The following is a 6,000-nucleotide window of genomic DNA, read 5'->3' as shown; positions in this document are numbered from 1 at the left end:
AACAATATTTTGCTGCTCGCATAACAAAAATCATGTGTGCAATCTTTATCTTGACGCTGTCATTTTTTTTACACGCACAACAATTTTTTTGACGCAGGCGACAATTTTCTGACACATAGCTAATTTTTTCTCAGCGAATTTTGTCTCCTGTTTCGCAAAAAAATCTGCCAATGGTGAAATGCGGAAATTTGCTGCAAATTATTTTGCCCATCACTAGAAATAATAGCTAGCAGTGTGCACAAGGTATTCAAAATTAAAGCAATGATCTACTAAGCATAGCGTGTGGAATATATTATAAGAATGATTTATTGGACAAGTAAAAGCAGAATCTTTGCAGTAATTGTTCCACTGTCCCTTGTGGTGATCAAACATGACATGTTTTCCCACACCCGTGTCTGCAGAGGTGTCTCAAAAACATGCTAAACTCACAGCAATAGATGCTGAGGAATATAAAACAGTCAGTAATGATGGGGTGTAGCCAGAACAGTACAAGCAGGCTCAGGAAGCTTCATTCTACCCATCAAACCCGCACGTAGAGCTCAGGTAATTTCATTCTTTAGCTATTTTTTACATTCTCTTCCAGGCTCAAAACATCACAACAATTCACTACCACCCTGGCAACTGTGTCAGCCCTGCACCCTTTAAGCTAGCACATCTATAATGTGAATAAAAAAGTACATAAATAACATTCTGCAATTAACAAAAGTAACAGAACATTCAAACTATAGAAATATTCATTCATTTTTTATGCAGAAGATGTAGCTTTTTAACTGTATTCTATATGTGTCATACACATGTGAACACGCTAATTGGATACCACCTATTACAAAGAGTATTTCACATGTGGCTTTCTGGGTAGTCTAATGCTGTATGTGGCTGTCTGGCAGTTCAGATATAAGTACATCATCAGGTTTAGTCAATGGTGCCAATGTTTGATTAATAGCTCTATATGTGATTTTTGTGTAACCATACATGGGTGGTGTTACCAATTTAGTTAGGAATTGAGCTATGAACATATCTGCTCTGTATGAATTTTGGGACAACAGAACACAGCAGGGGTACAAAATGAGCTTAGTGTTCATTTAAAAAGTGCTAAAATCTGGTGCTAGGTGCAGAGTGCACAGTGCACAGTGGACACAAGTTAGCATTGGGGGGATGCAGGGGTCCCTGAGGCAGAAGCCGGGTGGGCCCTGCACCACCCAGTCCAAACCTGATGGAGAGGGATAGAAGCTGCCTTTTTCTTGTGGTTTCTAAGTCTTGAATTGAGCAGAAGGTAAAGGGGAGCTGCAGGAACTAAATCAGCAATCGTTCCTCCCTCCCACCCACAGTAACAATAATGATACTGAAGGCAAGCTCCAAGAACCCATACTGGTGGCAAAACAACTGGGCAGCAAACTGGAAAATGAGGTTCAATGTTGATAAGTGCAAAGTTATGCACTTTGGTAGAAATAATATAAACGCAAATATCTAGTTTGTTGGGGGTATCCTTAATGGAGAAGGATCTAGGGGTTTTTGTAGATAACAAGTTGTCTAATTCCAGGCAGTGTCATTCTATGGCTACTAAAGCAAATAAAGTGCTGTCTTGTATAAAAAAGGGCATTGACTCAAGGTGCAGTGCAAGTATGCAGTGCAGTTTTGGGCTCCAATGAGCTGGAGAGAGTGCAGAGACGTGCAACTAAACTGGTAAAGGGGATGGAAGATTTAAGCTATGAGGTTAGACTGCCAAGGTTGGGGTTGTTTTCTCTGGAAAAGAGGCGCTTGCGAGGGGACATGATTACTCTGTACAAGTACATTAGAGGGGATTATAGGCAGATGGGGGGTGTTCTTTTTTCCCATAAAAACAATCAGCGCACCAGAGGTCACCCCTTTAGATTAGAGGAACGGAGCTTCCATTTGAAGCAGCGTAGGTGGTTTTTCACGGTGAGGGCAGTGAGGCTGTGGAATGCCCTTCCTAGTGATGTGGTAATGGCAGATTCTGTTAATGCCTTTAAGAGGGGCCTGGATGAGTTCTTGAACAATCAGAATATCCAAGGCTATTGTGATACTAATATCTACAGTTAGTATTAGTGGTTGTATATATATAGTTTATGTATGTGAGTGTATAGATTGTTAGGTGTGGGTTGTGTGTGCTGGGTTTACTTGGATGGGTTGAACTTGATGGACTCTGGTCTTTTTTCAACCCTATGTAACTATGTAACTATTTGGTTTATTTAATGTTTAAATGATTTCTAGAAGACTTAAGGTATTGTGATTACAGAAAATGATAGAAATATTCCTTATCTGAAAACCCCAAGTTCCTATGCATTCCGGATTATTAATCATATACCTGTATTTTCATAACCCATCTATCCAATGAGCATGACTTGCTTCCCTTTAAGATGCCTGTAGGGATTTACATGATATAACCAGCATTATCAATGTTTCTGCATGCTGTTCTTCCATACTCTTATTTACAGTGAATACCAATCTCCATCAGTGCTTTGCAATGCATCTTCTTTTTATTTAGCATATTATAAGAATAAGCTCCTCTGTCTAGCAATATCTGTGCCAGTTTGCATCTGAAGATATATTCTATTCCCTACAGGCAAACAAATGAAAAGTTAACTGTTTTATTTCCCTGTCATTCAAATCATATTTTAAAGATATAGAAACTTGCAGTTGCATTTACGCAGCACTTTGTTTGGGAATGTCATTTTGTTACATTATTGCTACTTTCAATTTTTTAACTGGTTTTTATAAAATCATTTTCTTAAAAAAATGCCATAAATAAACTGAAAAGGGTGAAATGGTTTGTCGAATGTAAACACAACAATATCACTGTGGTCGCACACTGACGATGTAATGTGGAATCAAGGATAAGTTCAAAGACCTTGTCTAAAATATGATTCTGTTCCTATCTCAGTTACTGGGTATATGGGACCAACAGTAGACAATTACCCAGCTTTCCACTGGGAGATCTGTAAAGCTGACACACACTATATGAAAAAATAAGGTACAGATTGACTTGTGATTATCTTAATACAGGTATGGGATCCCTTATCCGGAAACCCATTATCCAGAAAGCTCCGAATTACGGAAAGCCTGTCTCCCATAGACTCCATTTTAATCAAATACTTCCGATTTTTAAAATTGATTTCCTTTTTCTCTGTAATAATAAAACAGTACCTTGTACTTGATCCCAACTAAGATATAATTGATCCTTATTGGAGGCAAAACAATTCTATTGGGTTTATTTAATGTTTTATTGATTTTTTAGTAGACTTAAGGTATGAAGATCTAAATTACAGAAAGACCCCTTATCCGGAAAACCCTTGGTCCCGAGCATTCTGGATAACGGGTCCAATTTTGTGCTGGGTTCAAAATAAGGTATTGAATAGTGATGAGCGAATCTGTTCCGTTTCGCTTCGCCGAAAAATTCGCAAATCTTTCAAAAGATTCGTGAAACGCCAAAAATTCGCTAAACGGCGAAAATGTCGTGCGGCAAAAAAAATTGTCGCCCGCGGCTATTATTTTGTTGCGTGGCTATTATTTAGTTGCACGGCTATTCTTTTGATGCCCGCAACTATTCTTTTTTGACACCGGCGCCAATTTTTAGACGTGCGGGCAATTTTTCCGCGGCAAATTTTTTCATCCGTTTCGCGAGACAATCCGCCAATGGCGAAACGCGGAAATTTGCCGCGAATCCATGCCTGGCGAAACATTTCGCCCATCACTAGTATTGAAGGTACATTAACATTTAACTTTTATGCTTTACTGTTATTTTCAATTATGTTACCAGGATTTTTAGAGATACATGTAATACTTAGCTCTGGCTCAAGACAAGTTTGTTAGAAATGCTATAGCAAGTGGGCAACTTGGGTTTCCTAAAAAATATTACCTTTATTAAAGGAGAATTAACCCTCCCCAAGGCAAAAGCCCCTATCCACTTTCAGTAGACAATGTCTCTGATAGTAAAGCTGATCTATACAAACAGAACAGAGCAGCGCCATCTTCTGAGCCTTGGGTTCTCTTGGGATCAGTTCAGCAACATGGAGCTTGCTGGACCATACAAACTTAAGGATATTCCGGGATTACCTTCAACTGCACATGTGCCAGCAAGATCAGCAACTGATCCGAAGAGAACACAAAGATTCAGAAGATGGAGCCTTTTGGCTCCATTGCACTGTTCTGTTTGTATAGGTCACCTTTACTATCTTCACTTAAGTAGACTCTGCAGGGAGGGAGCAGGGAGTGGGAATATTAGATGGCAGTGGATGAGTCTTTTGTCTGGGGGGTTTAGTTCACCTTTAATTTAGTGCTAACATGGTACACAGCATTGCCCACTGGAGCACCCAGCAGGATTCGGCCGAATCCCGAACCGAATCTGAATCCTAATTAGCATATGCTAATTAGGATTGGAAGGGGTTAAAAACATTTTCATTACCCATTTAACCCTTTCCAAATTCTAATTAGCATATGACAATTTATGCTAATTAGGGTTCAGATTTGGGTGGGCCGGGGCCGCAGATCCGGCCAAAACCGAATCCTTAAAAAAACGCTGGGATTCAGCTGAATCCCGAACCAAATCCAGGATTCGGTGCATCCCTAAGAAAAACTCTTTGCAGATGATTAGGTTGGAGTACAACAACCCTGGACTGCTGATGGAGCATGCAGATAGGGGGATATGGCTTTTTTTTTTTAACACCGTGGAGTGTGTAATGGTCACAGTATGTTAGTTATTATAATTTAAAAAGTGCTTTACTGTACTGTGTAAGCTGCTGGGGAATGCTTGCCAGTTGGGGGCTTAGGCCCATGATTTATTTACTGTGAGCTAGCTGACGGATAGAAAATGCTCTTGGTGGGCATAGGTCCCACAAGGAGATGACAACTGGTTTCCTGTTTACTCACCGGACTCATTCAATTGGGTCACCCGCAGTTCGTATGTGGTGGTTAATTGTATCCACAAGCAGGCAGTGAGTGGTGAGGTGGGCTTGGTGTGTCATGTGTATGGGGTTCTGCAGTATTGTACAGTGGCAGGGGCCCTACAGTTTGGGTTCCTAGTGAGCCCCTAGCACTTCAGTCCAACACTGAGTATAGCTTTAATGATCTATCCTTGTTTTATACAACTGTCTCTTTAACCTCAAAAAATGTTCCGGTTTTAAGCACCAAACTAACAGATGCAAACAAGCCCCTGCAGTTATATTGCACAGTTATATTCCCTAGGACAAAGTAGGAATGTTACATAGTCAAGGAAGTCAGTCTTCTATTGTACAATAGCCAATTATGCATCAAGTCAATAGAATGCATGACATGATCCAAATGCCTAAGTCAATTTTATAGATTAGCTTCATCCAAACATCAGCATTTGGCATTAAAATACGTGAAACAAAAAATAATCACACAGAAGAGCTTCAGACATCATCTGATATAATGATAAAGTCTGGAAATTTTAAAAAGTAGTTCAGGCAAAAGTTTCTATAATTAAGCCTACCGTAACAAACATGTAACAGTTGGTTTAATGAAATCCCTCCTTACCTCAGCTGCTGACTATTAGAGCACTGCTACATTGCAACCCTCTACCTCAGATTGGCCCTCACCAGAAGAAGGGTGATATAGCTGAACTTCAACCAGTGGTGCTCCAAGTGAATACACACTACCCTGAGCTCTACCACACTGGGGTACCCACTCAGATAACTAACCCTACTACATCAGGCTCTCACTAACTGATCCTTATTTATGGGGTCCCTGCAGCCATGTGTTCACAATAGTTTGAGTTATTTTAGGCCTTGGGTATTCCGCTCCCTGACACCCCATCATTATCCACCACTGATAATAGGTGGAGTCCCAAGAGGAAGAGCCATGTATGCAAATAAATGTAGGACAGGAGCTGGTCAAACTATCCCTGGGCCAATAAGGGACACTTCCTCGGAAATGGCAATGGAAAGAAAACCCAGACTTTCCGAGCACTAGGGGAAGTTAACCCCTTGGGTTAGTGTACCGTAGGTTCTACTAAGAAATGGG

General features: G+C 40.4%; 1 protein-coding gene across 1 annotated transcript in view; it reads right to left on the bottom strand.

Moving 5' to 3' along the window:
- Nucleotides 1-6,000, bottom strand: part of pitpnm3 (PITPNM family member 3) — a 269,381-nt gene that overhangs the window by 52,448 nt on the left and 210,933 nt on the right. The gene's annotated exons all lie outside the window — the stretch shown is intronic.

This window comes from Xenopus tropicalis, chromosome 2 (genome assembly GCF_000004195.4).
Source record: "Xenopus tropicalis strain Nigerian chromosome 2, UCB_Xtro_10.0, whole genome shotgun sequence".
Lineage (NCBI taxonomy): Eukaryota > Metazoa > Chordata > Amphibia > Anura > Pipidae > Xenopus > Xenopus tropicalis.
Note: the sequence above shows the minus strand (reverse complement) of the source record. Positions and strands in the feature narration are given on the sequence as shown.